The sequence below is a fragment of the Leptonychotes weddellii genome, chromosome 8 (assembly GCF_054177405.1).
Source record: "Leptonychotes weddellii isolate Sample4059 chromosome 8, ASM5417740v2, whole genome shotgun sequence".
NCBI classification, from domain to species: domain Eukaryota; kingdom Metazoa; phylum Chordata; class Mammalia; order Carnivora; family Phocidae; genus Leptonychotes; species Leptonychotes weddellii.
Window position 1 is genome coordinate 32887922 of NC_138376.1, and position 23567 is coordinate 32911488.

A 23567-nucleotide genomic window follows, 5' to 3' on the forward strand; every position below is an offset into this window, starting at 1 on the left:
GGTCTCCGCATCTGTACAATGGGGATAACACAACGTCTGCACACCGCTGCAAGGGGAGTGGGGCCAGGCAGACCGGCGTGGGCCTCTGGAAGAAGCCGACAGGGCCCCAGAGGTGGTCTTTGTGAATGAGAGGGTGGGCACTGGGGAGGAGGGGGAGGGACACGGAGCTCCTGAGTACCTCTCGCCCTGCTTACTTAACAATAAGCGCGTGATTGAATGCGGCCCGTAAATCCTTTTCCGCCTCGGCCTCTCAGCTACCGCACCACAGGCTCAGAATTCAGTTTTAAACAAGTCTGGGATTAGGGCTGCAGCTGTGAGATGCAGGGGGTGTCTGTGTGTGGCGGGGTGCACTGGCCTGGGGGGGCCGGCCACACTGCTTCCTACGCAGGGACCGGGAGTGGGGGGCGGGCGTGATGTCTGCTGGGCTAGGAAGGAGGATGGCGCAGCAACTATCTCAAGAGAGGTCTCGCGCCCTGGGGAGGGTTGGGGCCTTGCAGAGGGGTCCCCAGAACCACAGAATCTCAGGGCTGGGAGGGACCCCAGGCTTCATCATGCCACCAGGCCCTGGGCTGTACCGGGCAACTTTGGAAAGGGAGGGGGGAGGATGGGAAGCCACAATGGGTCATCACTGGTCTCACTTTCCATATATGAAATGTCTCTGAAGCAGAGCCTGCTTCTCAGTTCCCATGAGGCTTTGTCTGGTGTTTCAGCTTTTCAGAGAGCTGGGAGCCAGGGTTGGAGAGGGACCCTGGAACCCTAGCTCGAGATGAGGATGAAGACAAGTGCAGCTGGGGGAAGCAGTCTTCAGACCTGGGAAAGGCTTCCCGTGGAGCCGGAGTGGGTGTCTGCAGGGTCACCCCACCTGGCAGGATTAATACCAGCGGGGGAGAGGCCACCCAGATCAGACAGCCCAGAGCCCCAGCTTCGTGGCAGGAAGGGGGCCGCCCTGGGAAGGAAGAGCGCAAGATCCCCGTATGGAAAGAGAGCAGCTGAGGTGGGTATCGCCACGTGGCTGGTTGCTACAGAGGAGAGTCGGCATCGTGAGGGGGCAGCAGGTTTCGGATTTAAGAGCCTGCCCGGCTCGGACCCTGGCCTCACACTATCAGCAGTGCGTGGGCAAGTTACTTCATCTCTCCAAGGCAGTGACCATGAGGGTTAAAGAAGATAATAATTCAAGAAATGTTTGTCCCACTCCCCCAGAAAGGGTCTTGGAAATTCTGCAGTGCATAGAAATGGAACCTTTCCCCATGAGCTGGTCTGTTCCAAGGCATAGTGGGATGTTTGTCCCAGGGTATGATGGTGGGATGTTTGCCCTATAGACCACTGACTCCTTTCTACACTAGCTAGACGTCCTTCCTTCAGCTCCCAGGACACCCTGTGCTTTGTGATTTCCTTGACTTCTTCCTCTACCTACTCTGGAGAGAGAGGGCCCGGGATCTCATCCATCTCTTTGGTCCCTGCTACCACCTTCACCTGCAGATCCTATCTCCAGCCTCCCCTCTGTCCTGGACCCCTCCCTCCACCCCTCGCCCAAGCCAGACCCACTCCTTCTCTGATTTCCTTGCTCACCCATGAAATCAGCCCAGCCGCGACTCCTGAGCTCCATCACCAGACAGCCGTCATGGACAAGGTCCCATCAGTTCCGCCTTCCAAATCTCCCGGGTCCTCCTAGGCTCTCTTCCTCCTCACCAGAGCTGCTTCCTCTATCTGATTCCTCACAGCTTCTCTGGCATTTCATCCAGTCCCCCCTATACCCACCCCCATCTATCCCCAGCAGGTCACGGATGAGTTGCTTAAAATGAACATTGTGTCATACTTTAAAAAGCTCTGACAGTTACCACTCTGGCCTACACTCCTCACATTTTCCTACCTCTGTGCCATGGTAGAAGCTTTTTCCTTTGCCTAGAATACTTTCCTCCGCTTCTCCAACCCACAAAGTGCAGCCTCAGTGGAGCCTCCATCATTTCCTCAGGCTCGTTCCCTGTCCTAAAACCCTCCAGTGGTCCTTCTAGGCCTCCGGAAGCAAGTCCTGGGTCACGGTCCCAGGAGGCCTCCAAGACTGTCTTAAAGGGGTAACTGAAGGGAGTTGGATGCTGGGCTCTTTACAGCGATGTGAGCAGAGCTGAGGGAACCAACACGGGATGGAGCCAGCGACTGGCCTGAAAGAAACAGGGAGGCAGCTGTAGCTTCTAGAGAGGGGTCATCTGCGGCCACAGATAGAGGGACACAACTCCCTGCCCAGCTGTGGTCTAGCAAGACTGCTAGGGGGCCTCTCTCTCCTCCCCTCCTGAGATTACCTCCTGGTGCCTCCCATTGGCTCCATTCAACGAAGCCAGAGGGCAGGGGACCTGGAGTGATACAACTCGTGGGAGCCAGCCTCCCCAGAGAAGGGTGGAGAATGGACCTGGGGGAGAATAGCCCTCGTGGGCCCCAGCTCCCGGTGTGGTCGACTTGGCGCTCTGGCCCCAGCCCACCTCTAAGTGGCATGCCTTGCACACCCTCTAGCACTCCAGTGGGCCCCCGAACCTGCAGTGCCCCAAATTGCCAAGCCTTTACCTTTGCAATGCTGTTCCCTGGGCCCTTTCCTGCTTCCTGTGTTGGCTGAGACCTGCTCATCCTTGGACTCTCAGCTGTGGTTGTGCCTCTGGCCCGAGGCCCTGAGTCTGTGCTTCCAAGGCCCCCTGGGCCCACCTTCATCAGGCACTTAACTCTCATTGTCCCAGTCTCTTCACTCACCCTGAGGACTGTGTTTCAAAAGTGCTTATTTGCTGCCCTCCTTGTGGTAGGTGTTCACTGAAATGCTTCTGGAACCGAATCCTAGCGCCTGTGCCTCTGGAGAAGGCTCATGTTCTGGCCCCAAGACCGCCATCTCCTCGAGAGCAGGAAACAAGTCTAACTCCGTTCGGTATCGCCCTAGCGCCTGATGCAGTGGCTTTTTCTTTTTTTTATTTTAAGATTTTTATTTATTTATTTGAGAGAGAGAGAATGAGAGAGAGCGAGTACATGAGAAGGGGGAGGGTCAGAGGGAGAAGCAGACTCCCCGCCAAGCAGGGAGCCCGATGCGGGACTCGATCCAGGGACTCCAGGATCATGACCTGAGCCGAAGGCAGTCGCCCAACCAACTGAGCCACCCAGGCGCCCGCAGTGGCTTTTTCAATAAGGTTTGTCGATTGCTCGTATGAAGGAATGAATGTGTGGGAGGCAAAGCAGACAGAAAGAGGGGGACAGGCAGACCCTGTGCTCCGAGAGTTCAGGGGAAGACATTGCTCCTAGCTACGGAGAATCAGGGAAGACTCTCAGAGGGCTAACTTGGAGCTGGCCCTGAAGGATGAAATCGTGAGGAGGGGCTGGGAGAAGCACTTCCAGGCAGGGCATGGCATGGCCGAAGGGCCTGAAGGATGGGGGAGGGTCAGGAGAGACAGGAAGGGGGCCACCTAGCTTCCTGGGCTTTCCTCTGGGCAGTCTGTCCCTCTCTTTTCCTCCTGCTTCTCTTCCCATTCCTGCCCCACCTCCTCCAGGAGTCCTGTGATATCTGCCCCTCTGGGTGCTCCTGGACTCTGGGGCTCTGCACCCCCAAGTGTAGTGCCCCTCCCCCTCAGCCCAGCCTGAGCTGGCTCCAGAGACCGGTGTTCCCGTGTTCTCCCCCTGCCCCCGCTTCTTTGGGCCCTGGCTGGGAGCCTCTGAGGGCTTGAGCTGTGAGTTCGAGTTTGGACAGGAGCCTGCTCGTCCCCCAGTGACGTGTTGGGGCTGTCTGGGCCACAGGGAGCCAGACGTGAAAACCGCCAGTCAGCGGAGCAGGGTGGCCGGCCACAGTGCGCCAGCCTGGGTGCCCGCCCTGCCCCTCCTGCCCCTCCCTTCCCTGAGGGATGTCCCCAGTGGACTGGCCAGTGGCCCGAGGCTCCAGGGGAACATGCTTTTTGCAGGCTGTGGCTGAAGGAGGATGAACCCGCTGTCCTGCCAGCTCTGTGTGGCGAAGAGGGAGGTGCCCTTTGCCAACCGGCACCCCATGGGACGCCAGCCCCAGGGAGAGTGACCGAGGCTCTGGCCTCTACTCCCTAACCCACTGGTCCTTTTCCCCTTGGGGCCTTTGATGGGAAGGCCAGAGCTTCCAGGACTGGGGGGAGTGACTCCCAAGAGGGTGTTCACAGGCCTGGGCTCAGGCCTGGGAAAAGCCCATGCGGATGGAGGCCACTGACTTCTAGGGTACAAACCAGCTGGCAGACTGTGGCGGGGCAGAGAGAGGGGGCTCCTTCCATGGCCCTGGTGCTTGGGGCCCCTGAGGGCCCATTGCGGCTGAGAGCTGAGGCTGGGGGTGGGGGAAAGAGGCCAGAAAGGCCCCAACCGATCCTCCCAGGCCTCCTCCTCTGCCAGCCCTTCCCCCCAGCCCTCCCAGGCCTGAGGGCAGGCACCCAAGGGAAAGGGGCCCTCAGCCCGCTCCAGTGATGCAGACAGAGGCCTCCTCTGAGAGGGGCCAGGCGTGGAGGAGTGGGCACCAGGGGGTGAGGCTGTCTTAGGGGATGAGGAGTCTGAACTGGGCTTGCTCCCCACTGGTGGAAGGCAAACAAAAACAGAGCTCACTCTTACCCTCCACAGGCAGCCCCCCTGCAGTGAGGGGTCTACTTCCCTGGCTGTTGGTTTTCCTCCAGAGTAAGAAAGAGAATCAAGACAAGGATCCCATTTCCTTCAGATTCGCTTATTGCTTCAATCTGTCTCTCCCTCGGTGTTTGCCTTGTTTGTTCCTTCCTTTTTTCGTTCAGTAAATAAATGTATCTGAGTACCTGACAAGTACTTGGCCTTTTGCTGGGTAAGGTCTGGGGGCTCTGAAGAAGTGGGAAATGAGAGTTCCTAACCTTTAAAAAAAAAAAAAAATTCATTTATTTGAGAGAGACAGAGAGCACAAGCAGGGGGAGAGGGAAAGGGAGAGGAGAAGCAGGCTTCCCGCCGAGCAGGGAGCCCGGTGTGGGGCTCGATCCCAGGACCCTGAGATCATGACCTGAGCGGAAGGCAGACGCTTAACGACTGAGCCACCCAGGTACCCCAATTTATTTATTTTTTTAAAAAATATTTATTTATTTATTTGACAGAGAGAGACACAGCGAGAGAGGGAACACAAGCAGGGGGAGTGGAAGAGGGAGAAGCAGGCTTCCGCGGAGCGGGGAGCCCGATGTGGGGCTCGATCCCAGGACCCCGGGATCATGACCTGAGCCGAAGGCAGACGCTTAACCGACTGAGTCACCCAGGCGCCACCCCCCACCTTTTTTGGGAGCCAAAATCTTCCTGATGAGTGATGACCAGACTACACCCCCTCTCTCAGCAAACTGCCTATGTCACCAGCCTGGGTTAACAATTCCTAAATGCTACCAGCCTCGCGGGGGAGGCAGACATGAAATCGAGAACTAAACACAGTGTGAGAGATGCTAAATGGGTTTGATTTCTGACTTACTAAGTCTCTTACCTCTTTGAACCTGGGTTTCTTCAGCTTTGAAGGGGGAATACTTATATCACCTCCCTGTGTCACTGTGGAGAATGAATGAAACAAACTCTAGAAAGGACCTAGCAGTGTCTGGTGTATATTAAGTGTTCATGTATATGAATCCTTTCCCTCTTATCCCTAGGTCCCTAGGAGATCGGCACTATTATCACTCCATAGTACGGAAGAGGAAACTGAGGCACAGCAAGGTAAAACAGCGTCACACGGCTGATAGCAAAGCTGGGATCTACACCTCCTTGGTCTGGCATCAGAGTCTTTGCTTTAAGCCACCACTCTGTATTGCTTTTCTAGAGCGGCTCTGTTTCCTCACCATGGAATGAGCCTCTAAGTCCCACTCAGCTTCTTGCAGATCACTTCTGTTGGAACAAAGGATCCAGGAGAGAAAATGGAAGTCCTAGAGAAAATGTTCTGCCTTTCCTAAAAATACAAGTTTAAGTTTAAGCGTCGAAGCAAGGAGGGGAAGGAAGTCTCCAGAGGACCAACTTTAAGGAGTGGTAGGAACATCAGCCTGGAGCTAGTAGAGCTAGGTTCGGGTTTTGGTTCTGTTACAAAGCCACCTCTCTAGGTGGTGGCAAGAATAAGATCTATAAAAGCACTTTGAGGCCCTGTGTGCCTTCCATGGCCTGACCGAGGGCCAGCCCTATACCAAGGCCTCACATCCGGCTCTTCCACAGACTGTGAGCTCCACCAGGGCAGCGCCGGGTCTGCGCTTTGCTCCCAGCTCTTGGCCCCCTTGCTGGCCCATGTAGTGCTCTATAAATGCTTGCTAGATGAAGAAACCAAAGAGGCACCTCCCGAATGTCAGACCTTTACACCAAGAGACCTCCTTTCCTTTTCCCGTTCTGGGGGCCTGATACCTCCCTGTCCTGGGATTTCCAGGACAGCAGCCAGGGTTGCCAAAGGAACATTTTTTGCCAAGGTCCAGGAGGAGCACCTGCCTAAGCCACCCTGACCTCCCCCTAGCCCTCTCAATCCTGACTATCCCAGCCCTCAGGGTGCCTAGCAATGCCCAGAGCCTGCTGGACCCAGACCAAGTCCCACAGCCCCCAAGGCACAGACAGGTGGCCCGAGAGGGACCAGGTCATTTCAGTTTCACACAGAGAAACTGCCAAAGTTTTTCTCTGAACACACTGGCCTTCTACCCACAGTCTCCCAGGGACCTATCCGGGAGAGCAGGAGTGCGTGTGGCTGAGCCCTCTCTCAGAATTTCATTTCGTAAAGTGCACCCTATATTCTAAGCCATGAGGTCAGTGGTTAGTTAAAGAGATCTATGGTGAATCCCTTTGTAAACTGGGGAGAGAATTCCTTGAGGGAACCTTTGTACACATCTAGATTTGCTTAAAGGAAAGCAAAAACTTGCCCCAGGCTTCCTGTTTCACAGAAGGGGAAACCAACGTCTTGAGGGTCCAAGCACCCTGCTGGGTGGGGGAGAATCTGAGTGGGGAGGAGGCCTGTCCCCCTGGGAGGAGCTGGGAAGAAGGGAGACTCTATGGCCCGGCAGGCAAGAGCCGGGGATGGAAAGGGGGGCCTGCGCGGCCACGTGGGAGTGCCAGCAGGGGTGAACCAGGACAGCCTGCCCCAGCTGAGGACTGGCCAGAAGTCTGCTTATCTGACAGTCCAGTTTGGGTCAGTGGACGTCCATCCACGTGGATAAGGCAGCACCAGCTTTGTTGAGCAGCATCGCGTATACCTGGGTCTGAGCCAGTGCCCAAAGCAGTGCCTGACAGAGCGGGGCTCGGCTGGTCATTGCTGGATAATCACCCAGAATGTCTAGAATGGAGTCCTCTGCTCGGCAGATGGTTATTAGTGAGGGAATAAGTTGGGTATGCAAAGCCCTAGGGTTCCATGGGTGTTTCTTGAACACCCTCTGTAGGCTTAGGGCAATACTTGGTGCTGCTGGGGGAGGGGTGTTGCCTGTGGATGGGGGTAGGTAGTGGAATAATCAGGAAGCACGGTCAGTCCTCAGCCTGAGGAGGGCCCTCATCTGCAGGAGGGGGCTGACATATCCTGCCCCAGAGAATTTGAGATTAGAGAACACGGCGGTAGAAACAGCAGAGTACATAAAAACTCCAGCTCTAGAATTGCTCATTCTTTAATTCATTTGTTTGACAACTATTTATTAAGCACCTACTCTCTCCCAGGCACCAGTTTAGGCTCTGGGGATATAACAATGAAAAAAAAACGGATTAAACCCTCTTCCTTCATAGAGCTCACATTCTGGTAGGAAGAGATAGTAAAAAACAAGATAAACGTGTGCATACACATGTCAGTAGCCAGAATTGCTCTGAAGAAGCAGAAAGCAGGGTGGGGGGCGGGGACATAGAGAGGCGATGGTGGGCTATTTTATGCAGGAGGGGCAGGTAATGCTTCTCTGAAAAAGTGACATTTGAGCAGAAACCTGCTGGAATGAGTCCTGTGGATATGCAGGGAAGAGCATTTTAGGCAGCAGGAGCAGTGGGTGCAAAGGCCCTGGGGCAGGTGTATGTTTGTTGTGTTGAAGAAACAAGCGAGGCTGGAGTGGGATGACGGGGTGTGTGGAGGGTCTGAGTTCAGGGACGTAGCAGGGGAGCAGGCCACGTGGGGCCTTGGCAGTCATAGGACAACCACGTTTCCCGTGGGCAGACGAGGGATATGATCTGACTCACACTTTAACAGGCCCACTGTGGCCAACGTGTAGAAAATTCACTATAAGAGACCAGGTGTGGGTGGAAGCAGGAGACCATTGCGAGGGCCCCGCAGCGGTCCAAGCAAGAGGCGATGGTGGCCGAGATAGCTGAGAGTAGTGGCCATGTGAGTAGAGGACAGAAAGCAGTGGGATTCCAGCTCTGCAGCTTTCTAGCTGTGTGCCCTTGGGCAGATTACTTAACCTCTCTGGGCCTCTATTTTCTCATCTAGAAAACAAGGTTGATAAAAATATCCACCTACTTACCTGGTGGGATTTTTGTGATGCTTGCACGAGGCATAAGCCCAGTGCCAGGCTCATACTTGGGGCTCCCTCAGGGACAACTCTTAGTCATTATTAACTCCCAGGAACCCAGTGCCCCGGGAACCACATATTCATGGTGGAATTAACAGAGCCCCAAACCCCCCGGAAAAAGAAGTGAGGGGTCAGTTGGCTTAGCGGGGAGAGAGTTTTAAACGTGTTTAAATCCCCAGGGTCTTAGGGCTCAGGAGGCTACTGTCCTCTCCCTGCCTGTCTCTTGCTCCCATGCCCCCGGGGCAGAGGTGCCCTTGGCCTCTTGTTTATTTGTTTGCCTTTTACCTGCGTTGAAGTTTCAGCTGAGAAACCGGCCCCACCAGTTGCCGGGCCCAGCATCCCCTCCCCCCAATGGGCTTCCAGCTGTCCTGCAAAGTCCACAGTGCCCAGGAACAATGCAGGGGAGGGGACAGCTGGAAGTCTGACAGCCCTCTGAGCTCCCTGGCAAGCACGTGACCCTGGGGGGATGACTGTTGGAAGTAATGATGGGGAACAGACCCAGGGAAGGGGGAGGACTAGGGAGGAAACTCAGGTCTCTGGGCAGGTGCTGGGGGCCGTGGTGCCTGCAGAACTGGCTCTCCCGGCTCGGGACCCGGCCATGGCTCTGCCAGACAAGGGATGGCTCTCAGGACAGCTGGGGACATTTGCCTGCCCTGGAGGACATCGGCCTAGAAGCCTGAAGGGACAGGCCCAGAAGGGGTTGGTCTAGCCCTGCTGCACCCGTTTATTGATTCCCTCTTTCATCTATTTATTCCAAATACTGAAGCCTATTGCGTGCCTCAGCCTGGGCTTAAAAATTTTCCTCCTACAAGGAACGTTTCTTAGAGAAAGTGAGAGAGAGAGAGGAAGTGACTTTTCCAAGGTCACGTAGTAATTTTCTGCAAAGCCCTTCCAGGACTCCTGACTCCCTGTACAGTGCTCTGACCAGTAAGTGCCCCTAATGCTCTGGCCACCTCTTGGGTGGCAGAGGCCAGCCTGTGCCTGTCTCTGGGAGCTCCCGCCTTAGGGCATCTATATCTGCCCGGTTACCTGGGAGGGGGCGGGTGTGTGTGTGGTGTGTGTGTGTGTCCTGGACCAGCTGGGGAGGGGTGGCGCCTCTCAGCCATGTGGCTTCAGCCTACTCAGGGTCATCTCCCTAGATCAGTTTTTAAGTGGGAATGGATTTGTCTGCCAACTTGTCAAGGTCACTGTGGGGAACACGAACATGTTTTTCTAAAGCCCTCCCTCCCCCCCAACAGACAGGAGCAGTGCAGGTCAAAGCAGGGATGGGGGCAAGAAGGTGAGTTCCTGGTTCCTGGGCTGGGCATCTGGCTTGGCAGCTAATAAGCCTGTCACTTCTGGGAAGTCTGTGGCTGTGGGTAGTGGGGGCTGTGGGGAGAGCCACCCTACCCTTGGGGAGTCTACTCAGGGAGACACAAATGCTGCCCGTGGGGAGTCCCCAGGCTCCTAAACCCGAGGGCTTAAATTCGGAAGAGTTTATCCAGTGGTTCTGTGGGCCCCACTGGCCCCATGGCACCCCAGAAATTGGTGTGTGAGCTAGGCACCTACCCTAATCTTCAGCTCAAAAAGGTAGGAGGCCTCCGCCTCTGGCCATGGAGACTGACACACACAGGGTCTCCCGGCCCCTCCGTGCCAGATGGCCAGGCCTGCTCTGTCTTTACACCTCTGGTCCCCATGCAGCTGTGTGTCCAGTTCTGTCTAGTCTCGCTCCTTCGGCACCGCTTCTGGAGTCAGGGTTGGGGGGGCGTGGTGGGACCCAGCAGTGACTTCCATGAGACTATCACTCTAGGGGAGTGCCCCATAGACAGCCCTGTGCACGGCCACCGCTCACATGCGCACACACACACACACACACACACATCGGCCTCTCTCAAGTCCCCGTGTTGCTGGACACTCAGAATTATGGATCCAGCCACCCAAGACCACATGCTGACTGTTGCCCCCAGAATAGGCCCGTGGTCCAGCCTGGGCAGCCCCATCCTTCCTCATTGGCCTCAGCATCTGTGTCCAGGTGGCTTTGGGCCTCAGGCCGCACCCCACAAGGCTCTTCTCCTTGTTGTAGGCTCTGTCACTGCCAACCTAGCCGAGAGAGATGCCCAGAGCCTGCTTTGTATCCGGCCCAGCCTCCCGGTGCTGGGGAGGGTGGTGGGAATAGTGCTGAAGGTCAGGGCTGGGGCCAGCGGGGCCTGGGAAACTGCAGAGTCCACGGTGGGTCAGGAGGGCCCAGCCTCTGTTTGTTGACCCTGAGCTGTGGACATAGGAGAAAGCACCACATCCCTTCCTGCATCTCCTCCCTGGGCTGCGTCTGCCCTCCTCCTGTCCCTGGTGCCCTGTGGTCACGGGCCCTGCCCCCAGCCAACGACCCAGGCTTCTCCCCTTCTTGTCCATTTCCCCGCTCTCCGGCCACCCCACTCCAGGCCCACTCCAAGGGGGGCTTACATGTAAAAATATCCCAGCTTTTTTTAAGCTTGTTATCTACTATTTTTATCAGATGGTCCAAGCAAAGCATGGCCGAAAAAAGGGAAAATCATACAGCAATGTTTGCCAAGCTCAATAGAAATAGCAACGGGTGGGCTATTTTTAACAAGATGAATACCCCTGTCCTCTGAGGTCTCCCCTGGCCCCACACCAGCATCCTTTGTCTCTCTGCCTGGACAGCAGATTTTAAAATACGCCCACAGTCACCAAACCACTAAATGCACCCAAGACGGTGACTGAGGCACTTGGAGCCAAGGAGGACCATGGGGGGGTATTTTTTCCCTTCTCCTTGCCTCCCCTGAAGGAAATCACACTCTTTTGTTTGAAAAACCTTCCAGGTTGGTTTTCGAGGCCTTTTCCTGGTTGTCCCACTCCCACGGGAACAGCAGAGGTTACTCTGAAACATGCAGTGGTTTGGGCAAGAGTGATCCCAGAGGCCTGGTATGGCCCGCGGTGGTTCCTGTGCCGGGCTGTGGCGGAGCACTCACAGAACGAGCCCGCAGCAGCCAGGCCCCGCGGAGCAGAGTTGGGGGAGACGTCGGGGGTGCGGAGGACTGCCTGAGGTGGGAGGCACAGAGGGGGGTCTTCACTGGGCCTCTCTGCTCGGTCACGGCAAACCTGACGGCTAGCGGGTCCTCTGAGCTGCAGTCTGCACAGAAAAGAGTCACACACCTGTCGCCGTGGGAAGCCACCTCTCGTGGGCCGAGCAGCACGGGAGACTTAGGGAGAGAGTGAGTTACAGCCTCTATCCAGGCCTCCGTGTCCCCCTGTGTACCAGGAGGGGCCTGCTGGACTCTCCAGGGCTTTGGGGATGTGTGGTTGGGAAAGAAACGGAAAACAGAAACAAAAGGTAACATGCTCTTAGGGGAGGCATTGAATGAAACACTTTCTATCCCATTATTATTCCCTGACTTAATCTTCACCCCAACTCTGTGACTGCTCTCTGCTGAAGTTTACAGAGCATCCCTCTTCCCTGGTGGCTGGAGGGAACACCCAGGGAAGGCCTCGAATCATGTGCCCATCCTGGGGCCAATCTTTCTGGCCAAGGGGATGGGATCCTGTGATTGGCCGTCTCTGATCCCAGGCCTTCCCTGCGGCCAGTCCCAGGCTCATGGGGACAGCAACTGCAGGTAGTGGGGGGACTGATGCTGGGGAGAAGGGGGGGAGGGGCTGGGCAGAGAGACTGGGAGCGCCCCCTACAGGTGGTGGAGCTGGGCACTGACTCCAAACACCCTTCTCCCATGCCCTCCTGGGGACCCTGTTCGGAAAGGTATTCTGCTACAGGTCCGGGCAAAAGGAGGGAGAAGTGGGTCCCGGGCAGGAGGAGGTGATGAGGGCCCGAGGGCCCCAGGTATGACTCTGCTTCAGGCATTCCGGATCCCTGAGCCCCCTCCCCGCCATGCCAAGCTCGATCTGGTTTCCAGGCCTTTGTCCTTCTAGCAGCAATACTGCCCCCCACCTCCCCTTCTCCATTTCCTAACCTCCCATACATTTAAAAAAATTTATTTAAATTCAATTAATTACCATATAGCGTGTTATTAGTTTCAGAGGTAGAGGTCAGTGATTCATCAACCTTATATAATCCCCAGTGCTCATTCCATCACGTGCCCTTCTTAATGCCCGCCACCCAGCTACCCCATTCCCCCACCCCCTCCCCTCCAGCAGCCCTCAGTTTAAAGACTCATCTCTACGGCCCCTCCTCAAGGAAGCCTTCTCCCTTTCCCAGGCAGGATAGGGACTCTGGAACCCCTGCCCCTAAACCGTAGCATATGGTGACTGCCTGCCGCGTGCTTGCCAGGGACCAAGGCCTACTCGATCTGTTCCCACAGGGCCCAGCACAGGGTATGAGTGCAGAAAATGTCTGTGGAGTGGATGGAAGGGGGAAGAGACAGAGGAATGGGGACTGAGAAAGAAAAATGAGAAGAGAATGGGGTGGAGGGCTGGGGGAGGGGGAGAAAGGAAGTGCAGTCACAGGCCAGGGCTCAGGAGGGCACGTTTGGAGGGGAGGGAGGGCCTGAGCACAGGCGGGTTCTCTGATCCCAGAGGCTCTGGCCCGGGGCCATACTCCTGGGGGGGGCAGTGTCATTAGTGGATAGACGCCACCTGCTTGTTACTCAGTAGTGTCTGTCGACTGACTGACTATTGTGTGCCTGGCACTGTGCTGGGCACAGGGCCTCTCTTCTCTGCCGGCTGCCCTAGGAAGGGGGATCAGAGTGATGGGGAGCAGGGCCCTCATAGTCTCCCGCAGCCCTGAGGAAATAGATCTGCCTGTTTCTGGACAGTGGGTGTGTACCCCCACCTTGCCCGGGGTGCCTAGGTCGGCGTACTTCTCAGAGACATTGCATGGCAGGGACACCACTAGAAGCCATGAGGGCCCTGTCAGCCATGCCCTGCTGGAGTCTTGCCCACACCCCCACCCCCTGCAGGACGCCCCGGAGGAGAGCTCCCACTCAGGCTGGCCCCTCATGCCACTCCCACCAGAAGGAAGGATGGAGATGGGGAGAGGAGGGGGTCAGCCGGCCAGCTGCTGCCCAGCCTGATAATGAATCGTCCCAAAGTTTGCTGCCCCGTCTGAATAGCTCTGCTTTTGAAAGGGGTTTGTGACAAAGGGTACATTGAATGTCCGCCACTAGACAAGGAGGGCCGCCTGCACACATACACAGGGGAAGCCCCTTTGGGAGACTGCGAGAGATGGCGAGAGGGATCCAGATAAGGAGCAGCATTCTGTCGCTGAATCTGCCTGCTGGGCTTGGCTGGGTTCTCCTTCTTTCTGACTCTGGGACTGAAAGGGCTCTCGCCTCGGGTGTATGAGGTGGCAGCCGATCCCCTTGGTGGTGTCTGTGGCCCAGGGACCAGCTGAACTGGGGTGGGGGTCCAGGAGGGGGTGGAGCAGAGCTGGCTCACAGAGGGCATCTGGTTGTTTAGTTGAGAATGTAGAATGCTGCTGCCCTATGCTGGACACTCCCTTCTCCTGGGATCCTGATGGTCGGGATGCTCCCCAGGCCTCCTCAAGACCCCAGCCCAAGTAGACTACATTCCTAGAGGCCAGGGTCTCTCTGTCCTGCCTGTCTGGGGCCCCCCACACCTCCTGGCAAAGCAAGTGGCCGAGGGGGGGGCCCTAGTGCTCATGGTTCTGGAATTGATTATGATTTTGTTTGTTCAGAAACTATTGGGAACAGTATTTTCTGTTGATTCAATTTAATGTGCATGTGCATATGCATATTTGGTTTTCTCCACCAAAAAATCTGGCTTTGCAGAACCTCGGTTTGTGGCCCCACCTTTAGTCCTGAAGTCATTTGTGTATTTATTCAGCAGATTTGTTTTACGAGCACGGGATGTGCCAAGCAATGGCTGAACATCTGGAGACCCAAGGGCTTCCCTCACGCGATGGGCCATCCCGGGCCCAATTCCTTTGAATGGGAAAAAGGGATTGGACAAGAAATATCCCCGAGATCTCCCTTGATGAGCCTGTAAGGACAAACAAATCATGGCTGTCCTGGGTCTGTAGCCATACCACGTCACAGGACATTCTCCGAATGCCTATTTGGGGGGCAGGAGCATGTCTGCTGTGACTTGGCCCATTAGCCCTGCATGCCACATCATCAAAATGTGTCTGTGCATGTCTGTGTGTGCTCCAGCCTTCCTAGAAGGGGTATCGAGTAAGAATCCTGACTGCCACAGTATGAGGATAATGGTAGTATCTCCATGGCAACTGACTTGCTCTCCCCGTACCTTGGTTTCCTCATCTGTGAAATGGGGATAATGGGAGAGACTGCTTCACTGGCTTGTTGTCAGGTTAATACTGTAAAAGGCTTAAGACAATATTTTGCACATAGAAGGCACTCAGTAGATGTTAGCTATTACTACTACTACTACTATTACCACCTTAGAAGGCGTCTTAGATCAAGTTCGCCAGAAGCAGACCTTGAGAGGGGATTCCTGGCTCAGTGATTTCCTAAGGTAGTGCTCCCCGGGGGACTGGGGACGAGACAACAGGAACTGGGGGACAGGAGAGGAAGAGGCCGACAAGGGTGCAGCGGATGGCTTCAGCCAGGGTCCTCCCCATGAGAGATAAGGGAGATGGGACCTTGCTCGTCTGCACCCCAGTCATTGGCTAAGGGCCACTTTGGGGGGTGTAAACTTCCAGGTACGTTGGGTTCTGCAGACAAAGCGGCTCCTATAGCCTGGGGCAGTCACCCACGGAAGAGTGAACAGAAGGGAAAACCACAGAAGGTGGGGGAGGCACCCAGGCCCGATACAGAGACCTGGGGGAGCCTGGGAGACCCGAGGGTGGCACCAACAGTCCCCACCACTGAGAGATACCATGAGGAACAAATGAGCAGGGCCTGTACATGGCAGCCCGTGGTCAGTGGTAGCTCCAGTCTGTCTGCCTCACCAGCCATAGGTTGCTTTCGGTCCCAAGGCGGGGATTCCTTAGGGTCTGGGAGGGCCTAGGCAGGCCCAGAGCCTCATCTGTTTGTATAGGACAGTGACTCCCGCTCTGATCGAGGAACCAGCGAGAAGAGCCCGCCTACTCTGGCTGCCTCAGCGAGGCGGTAGGAGACCTGCCTGCCCTGCCAGCTGACACAGCCTGCCCTGGATCTGCCCCCAGATGCTGGGAAGGAGGGAGAAGCCGCGTCAACGTTGACAACCACATGTTTCCCCTCCCGGACACCCTGCACCTGCTACTTCTTCCCTGCCCTCTGCCTGATTTCTGCTACCCATCCCACTCACGTGGGCAGTCCTGCCCTGGGCATCCCCAGGCCCCACGGTGCCAGGCAGCTCTGACCGGGTGTTCCCCGGGGGAGATGCCCGCCTTGGTATCAGACGGAATACTGGAGAACATGGCAGGCCCAGCAAAACTGGCTTTGTGAAAAGTCCAGACCCTCCCGGAAAACTCCCACGGCCAGGGAGGCAGCAGCAGGAAGGCTGCCTGCTGGGGGTAATTCTAGAGGGAACGCCCTGCTGAGGATCACCAGAATAACCTAGTATCACCTACCATGTGTCATCACTATGTTTCAAACGGATCCCTCCGTAGGTACCATTTTATTTAAAACCTGCCACAGCGCTGTGAGGTCACTCCTCTTACAGGAGTGAACTAACGCTCGCGGGGGCCAAGTTTCAGACTAACTGACACCGTCAGCCCTTGGCCACCCTCTCTCCACAGCGGCTTCTGCTCACTCAGGATAAAAGCCTCCAGCCTCACATAGTCCCCCACGTCTTTGCCTGACCTGGCTTCCCAGGTGTCCCAACCTTCCCTCCTCCCATCCTCCCCTCGTTGTCCCCACTCAAGCCCACCAGCTACGTCTTGGCTGTTTAATTTGTAGCACACTAGCTCCTGCCTCAGGACCCTTGCACGGGCTGCCCCCTCTGCCTGGCAGGCTCTGCCCCCAGCTGCTGTGATTCTCTGTCTCTTCACGTCAGAGCTTCACGTCTCTGCTCCATTGTCACCTCCTGTCCCCCTACCTGCATTCTCTATTTCCTTTACTTTGCTTTCTTCTTATTTATTTATTTTTTTATATATATTGATTTATGTATTGCCTGTCTCTGTTCACTAAAACACAAGCCCCGTGATGGCCATGATTTGCCTCTGGTTCCCTGCTGTTTCAGGTCCTCTATCGGTGTGACAGGCAGTCCGTGCTCCATAAACATGTGCAGAATGATTGAAAGGTGCCAAGACTTGGCCTCAAAAGCTCCGACCATCCGGCATCTTAGGGTTGGCAGAGGGTGGCCGACGAGACCCTGCCGAGCCCCGGGTCTGTGGTTCTGTGCAGGCTCTCTTTTCTCACAGGCAGAGAGAACAGAGGACAGTGATCTTCCGGAGAGTTTGGCCCCAGGCATGTCCCCTCCTGTGCCCAGTTCTGTTCTGTGTGGCCACGAGTAGCCTGCCTCGGGCCCTGTTGCCGCCTCCTTCTCTGGGCGGCTCTGTCCTTGGCCAGCTTGCGCTCGCTTCCTTCCTCTTGACTCTGAGGCCTGGGGGAAATGCTGCCCTTTCTCTCTCAGCCTTGGATCCTTCCCGAGTTTTCAAGTCCAGAGGAGCTCAGCTGCCTCTAAACTCCACATCTAGAATTTCCCCCAAAAGGCCTCCTGCATCATCTGAATACTTGTTCACTCAAAATAATACTAACCAAGCATCTTGTATGTGCCAGGCACCCAGACAATGGGGGGAAGGACCCAATTTCCAGCTCTGTGTCACTGCCAGCCCGACCTGGCCCAGGAGGCCTTATAATGGGCGCCTGGAGCAGAAGGGGCTTGGGATACTGAGGCAGGGCCCAGAGCTGTCCTCCCTTTACTCCGCTTTCCTGCCAAGAATGTAGGGGCAGGAGAGGGAGCCCCGAAAGGCAGCCCCACCCCACATCTACTCCCTTGGGGGAGAGAGGCAGCTTCTTGGGTCAGCTGGGTGGAGAGCCAGTCTTTCCGAGGCGGGAGAGCCAGCCGGGCATTTGGTTTGAGGGAGGCCTGCCAGCCTGCATCCTCTTCCTCGAACTCAATTCTGAGAAAGCCTTCCCTCTCCTGTCTTCCCCTGTCCCCCAGATGGTGACCTCCTTTCCCCCCTGAAATGCTGAGCGCCTGCCCAGGGCACCTCCTCCAGGAATGCCTAGGATCCATGGCAGGGGTCTGGTTTCCCCCAACCCCCCATGTCTCCCCAGGAGAGAGGTGGGCAACTTCACCCCATGCTCTCAGAACCCAGGCCACAGGCTGCCACCTGCCCCCGCCCCACATGTACACAGGCTTCCTCATTCCAAGAACTCATAGACATTAGGCTTCTGTCCAGGTTTTTCCACGTCTTCATGGGCCACTGGCAACAAATCCTGGAAGGGAAAGAGAAATGAAGGTCTTCACCAGGCCAGCAAATCAGCGTCATGAGTATCCTGAGGAGGGACCCTGAGGAAGGGTAGCTACTCAAAACAGGCAAACCCACAAAAAGAGTCCCAAGTCTGGTGGGGTCCGTATGGCAGGAGTGGTATCTGGGCCTGATAAAAATCTCTAAAGGGCATCAACAGTTGACCATGAACTTCCTCTCTGGGCCTCAAAATCCTAGAAGGGCCCCCGAGTGGGTAGCAGTAGGATGCTTAATGTAGCCCCCTGAATGGCCTCGGGGATGCCTCCCCACCACTTCCTCCAGGAACAGGGGCCTCACCTGCAAGGCTGAGCCGGCTCTCAGCAAGTTAGCCCTGCTGGGGAGTGCCCCCCTCCTGCCCCATCCCTTGCTCTTCAGGCTCCGTTCTGTCAGAGGATGTATTTAAGTTCCATATGGCAGAAGCCCTAGCCCTGTCTGGTGGGCCTTCAGTGCATGCACCTTGAGCCCTTACTGCCTTCTCCTTGGATGTTGGGACCCCCACCCCGACCAAGATGACCTCAGGGGTAGGACCCCAAGCCCAGGAACAAGAGGCACCATTGGCAGCCGGTGGCCCGAGTTCACATCTTACATCCAGCCCATTCTAACTGTGTGACCAGAGTCACATGCTTCACCCTTCTCTGCCTCAATTTCCTCCTCCGTAAAATGGATGAAATGACAGACCTATTTCATATGACTGTGGTGAACTTAACTGGAATAATCCATGCAAAGCACTCAGAACAGGCCAGGCACCAAGTAGGTGCTCAATAAATATCACCTGTTGGTGTCCTGTCACCTGTTGACATTCCATCCTGAGCTGTGAAGGATTCTGGGATTGGGTCCAGGTAGGCTTTCTCCCCAAGATGACCTGATCCTTCAGGAGATTCACTAGGAGAAGGGGGCCCTCACAGCTGCCTCCAGGCCCCTGGGGGTTGTGGCTACTCTGGAAAGCCCTGACTCACCACACTGTTTGGATTGGGTTTCTATTCCCAACACCGGTGAGAGGCCTGCTATTTATGGCCCCCCCATCCAACCCCCTGGTCGGCCAGACAGTGCGTGGGCTGGGGACCACATGGCTGGCAGCCTGCTACCCCCACCCCACCCAGGCTCTCTGACCGGGGCATGTTTCACACGCTGGTCAGCCTGCTGGCTCAGCCGTAGCTTCCACAGCTCTGTCTGGCCCCCCAAGGGGAGAAGCAGAGATGGCGGGGACATGAGGGGTCATTGGTTTCTCCATCCCGGCCTCTGGGTTCTAGAAGGTCTCTTTGAGGGGAGGTGGGTTCTTGGGGCCCTGGGGATAATACACACATACCTCTTTCTATTTCCACCCTAAGAATGACATATTCTGCCTCTTGTAGAGTCTAGTTGGTTAAAACATGGGCTCTGGAGCCCAACTGCCTAGGTTCAAGTCCTCCTTCGAGCCCTCATTAGCCACCCTGCGCTAGTGCCTCATGTCACCCCTTTGTGCCTCAGTTTCCTCAGTTGTAAGATGGAGCTAGTGCTCTCACCTTCGCCACAGGCCATCATGAGGGTCAAGGGGACTGGGACAGGTCAAGTGTTGAGCACTGGATCAAAGTCGCTCTTCTTATTCCTGCAGGGTCTGGTGCGGGATGGCAACCCTGGCCTTCTTCACGTGGCTCCTGCTCCTGGACTAGGCGGGCTTGCTGTCCCCTCTGTGCAGATGGAGAAGCTGAGTCCTGAATGGGGGAAGGGACTTGGCCAAGGCCCCATACCTCGTGGAGCACTTCCCAGCCTACCGGCTGCCTCTTGATCTTTAACCGCTAGAGTCCTATCCCTGCCCCCCAACAAATAGATAAGGAGCTCCCAGCAAGAAAAGGTGGGGACCCTGACAGGTGTGCGTCCAGTGGGAGCCAGGCTGAGCTCACCCCCTGGGCCTGCCTGTCCCTTGGCCAGTGCCTCCAGCCTGCCTCCTCAGGACAGGGGCTATTTTTAGCATGTGGTGTTTGCCGGACAGTGGGGGATATTTGCAAAGGGTCAGTCTGCTGGTGTCCTTTGATTTCCAACTGGAAACAGCTCTCGGATGTGCAGCTGATTGGCTGAGAGCATGAGGCTTTGGCGAGCCTTTTCTCTTCTTTACAGAATGTGGCCGTTTCTCCTTCCCGTCCGCCCTCTTGCCAAGCCCACAGCTTCTGTTCCTGGCTCCCCGCCGCCAAGATGGTGACAGCTTTCCCAGGTCTGGTGGGATGAGCAAATTGGACAAAGTGTGGTTTCCTGGCCCTGGCCCGGCATCTTCCCTCCACTAATAAACCTGTGGCTAACCATCCGTGGCCTCGCGCTCCATGGGTTAGAGTACCACGCCAACAAGGCCAAGGTCACACTTTACCCCAACCAGGCCGACATTGCAGGGAGGTATGCTCTGTCTCATGGCCTTGGCCTGCCCCCCTTGCCAATGCAGCAGGGACTGGGGGCAGGCCGGGGAGGGCTGCGGATCAGGGAGAATGTGTGTGGGTGTCTCTCTGCCCCCAGCCCCTGGAGGGCCTGACCGAGCTGGTCCACCTGCCCGCCAATGGGCAAGGCATGGAGCCAGGCACTTTCCTACGTGAAAGTTGGCACGTATGTTGGTGGGAAAACACTGAAGACCAAGAGAGTGCCAGGCTGGCAGGCACCAGGCTACTGAGTCAGCCTTCTGAATTGGTTGGGGAGGACTCTGGAGAGGCAGCTGAGTGGCAGAGTATGATGGTTAAGTGAACAAACTGTGAGGTTCATTCAAATCCCTGTGGGACACTTAGTAGCCACGGAGTTATGGAAGGACTCTGTGCCTCAGTATCCCCATCTGTAAAATGGAGATACTCATAGACCTCTCACAAGGATGAACTGAGCTAAGGCTTGGAAGCACTTAGCACAGTAACTACTGTGTAAGTGTTAGCTCTGGTCATCATTGTAGTATCTCAACCTCCAACACCTGTTCCCTGGCCGCTGTACCCCTCAGCTCTGGCCCGCTATCCCCCCGCCCCCACTCCCTCCCTCATAGTAAGCTGAACCAGTCACTGGCCCCAAGGCCCTTGTGCGGTGGAAGCCCGGGTCACCTAGATGGCCCCCACCTCACCCCCGGGAGGCCAGGTGAACGGGGTAGCCAGACCCCAAAGGGGTCTTGCCCTCACCCCTGCCAGAAAGAAGCTCAGTGTCCTGGGAACAAGCTGGCACGGGGCAGGTGCCTTGCTCTGCTCCTGTAGCTCCTGCCCAGGAGGGCGCGGCCACTGAGCTCAGGTCTATAAATAAGGTATCTGGGAGGAACGGCTTTAATTTGCACTCTACCTATTGGTGTTTACTTTGCTATTTCCAATATGGTAATTTAATTCTGTAGGGCGCCTGGCGGGGGGTGGGGGTGGGCGGGGGACACCTGGGACGTGCGGATACCTGACCGCACCAGGAGTCACTCCTGTGTCCCTGTGCAGCTCTGGACACAGATGCCCCCGGGATAGCCATGGTCTGGGGGGACCCCAGGTGGGGGCACGGCATGGAGGGGCTGGGCTGGATATTGAGACCCTTCTGTACCCAGACCCGCAGTTCTCCCCTCTCCATTTGGCTTGTTCCTGAACAACGGCGCCAGCATCTCCCTTCCCTACTGCCTCCACGTCCCTCCTTGCCTCGGATCAGGGCCTCTGTCTCTGCTGAGATGACTGCCCTCCTCCAGCCACCTGGGAGCTCTCTCCAGGCTTCTCTGATGGCCATATGGCTACTTCTGATACAGGCTTTGAGGACGTTCCCCCCAGCTGCTTCTTGTGTTTTACATTTTTTTATTTTGTCTTTTCTGTAAGATTGTGGGCTCCCTGCAGGCAGCGCTGTGTCTCCCCCTCAGACTGGGGCTCCCTGCGGACAGATCTATGTCTCCCCTTAGACTGGGGCTCCCTGAGGGCAGGGCTGTGTCTCCCCCTCAGACTGGGGCTCCCTGAGGCAGGGCTGTGTCTCCCCCTCAGACTGGGGCTCCCTGAGGCAGGGCTGTGTCTCCCCCTCAGACTGGGGCTCCCTGAGGGCAGGGCTGTCTCCCCCCTCAGACTGGGGCTCCCTGCGGACAGATCTATGTCTCCCCTCAGACTGGGGCTCCCTGAGGCAGGGCTGCATCTCAGAGAACCAGCTTTTCCCTCAGATTAGGGGTCTTCCGAGGTATAAGGCTATTTCTGTCCTTTGGTCTGGTCTCCCCAAGGGCGGAGGGTGAAGGGCTCCTATTTCACGTCTCTGTTCCCTTTTCTCTCCCTTTCCCACAATTCCCAGGGTGTATGACCCCAGGAGGGCTTTGGCCCAAGTGTATTCCCTCTGGTCGGGGCCGTTCTTTAGGGCCACCAAGAGTGCCTTTGCCCTACCCTCACTGAGTGGCAGCACTGGTCAGTGGGACCACATTATGACTTTTCTGGGCCATAGGCACTTTTGCCTTTGTGAGCCCCTTCCTCCACAAATGCCAAAAATTATGTTTTATAACTGTGTTGGAATAAAGACAAATATATCCATATTATATATGAAAACATTTTATTTGACTTAAAAATCATTTTTTCCTGGGCGCCTGGGTGGCTCAGTTGGTTAAGCGACTGCCTTCGGCTCAGGTCATGATCCTGGAGTCCCTGGATCGAGTCCCGCATCGGGCTCCCTGCTCAGCAGGGAGTCTGCTTCTCCCTCTGACCCTCCCCCTCTCATGCTCTCTCTCTCTCTCTCATTCTCTCTCTCAAATAAATAAATAAAATCTTTAAAAAAAAAATCATTTTTTCCTTTCCATTTTAAAATAAATTAAAACATCGGGGCGCCTGGGTGGCTCAGTAGGTTACGCATCCAACTTGGTTTCTGTTCAGGTCATGATCTCAGGTTCGTGAGATTGAGCCCCGCGTCGGGCTCTTCGCTCAGCATAGAGTCTGCTTGAAATTCTCTCTTTCCCTCTGCCCCTTCCCCCGCTGTCACTCACGTGTGCTCTCTCTCTCTCTCTCAAGATAAATAAATAAAATCTTTAAAAAAATAAAACACTTTCATGGACCCCTAAATGTCTTATGGGCTAACACTGTGCCCTACTCTGGGCAGAGGAGCCTGCGTGGACCAGGAGGTCAGCCATCTCCGGCTGGGACGCCTTTCCCATCCCTCACAACATCTGTATGAGCCAGGCGGGCCAGAATTCCTATCCCACACCAACCGCAGGGCCACGGCTACTGCTCCGGGCAAGGCCACGGCAGGGACCCCGTCAGTGGCGCGCTGCTCCGTGCCAGGCGCTGCACTGAGCACGCGGTCCCCTTAATCTTATCTAATCCTCACAGCCATCCTATGAGGCAGGCACTGTGATTTTTTTTTTTCCCATTTCACAGATAAGGAAAATGAGGCTCAGGGGGAAAAAGTGACAGGTTCAAGGTCACCCAGCCAGTCAGTGACAGGGTGGGAATGGAGGACCCAGAGGTCCTGGCTTCCGGAAGTCTAGGTCCTTCCACGGCACAGAGGATGAAGGGTGCGGCAAGGTGTAGCTTGGGGTCAGCCACAGAGATCGGTTCTGTTGTCTGCAGGCGGGTCGGAAGGAAGGTGGCACGTACCTGCCCTAGAATTACCTGCTTGCTCCAGCCCCATGTCCTCTCTGGCTTCCAGCCCCCAGGGGCTTTTTTGCTAGGGGTTATAGACTTGATCCCATGGTGGAGAAGGGGTGTGGGGATTCCCGATGAGGTGCCCTCTACCCGTCCCCCTGGAGGTCTGCTAGCTTTCAGGCTCTCGTCCCTCCCCTTCAAGTCACCTTGTCCCAGAAGCTGCCTGGGAGCCTCACCTGGGCTGGGAGCCGTGGGTTGGGAGGGTAGGGGCTA

At 56.1% G+C, this 23567-nt stretch overlaps 1 protein-coding gene and 1 long non-coding RNA gene across 2 annotated transcripts in view; both read left to right on the forward strand.

The window, feature by feature from the left end:
* LOC102740852 (uncharacterized) overlaps positions 1-20671 on the forward strand; it is a 42433-nt gene extending 21762 nt beyond the window's left edge. Inside the window, exons 2-3 of the long non-coding RNA XR_014147400.1 lie at positions 5616-5679; positions 19382-20671. This is a non-coding gene — a long non-coding RNA (uncharacterized LOC102740852). The remainder of the gene's footprint in view (positions 1-5615; positions 5680-19381) is intronic.
* Positions 1-23567, forward strand: part of POLH (DNA polymerase eta) — a 277794-nt gene that overhangs the window by 239073 nt on the left and 15154 nt on the right. The window lies entirely within an intron of this gene.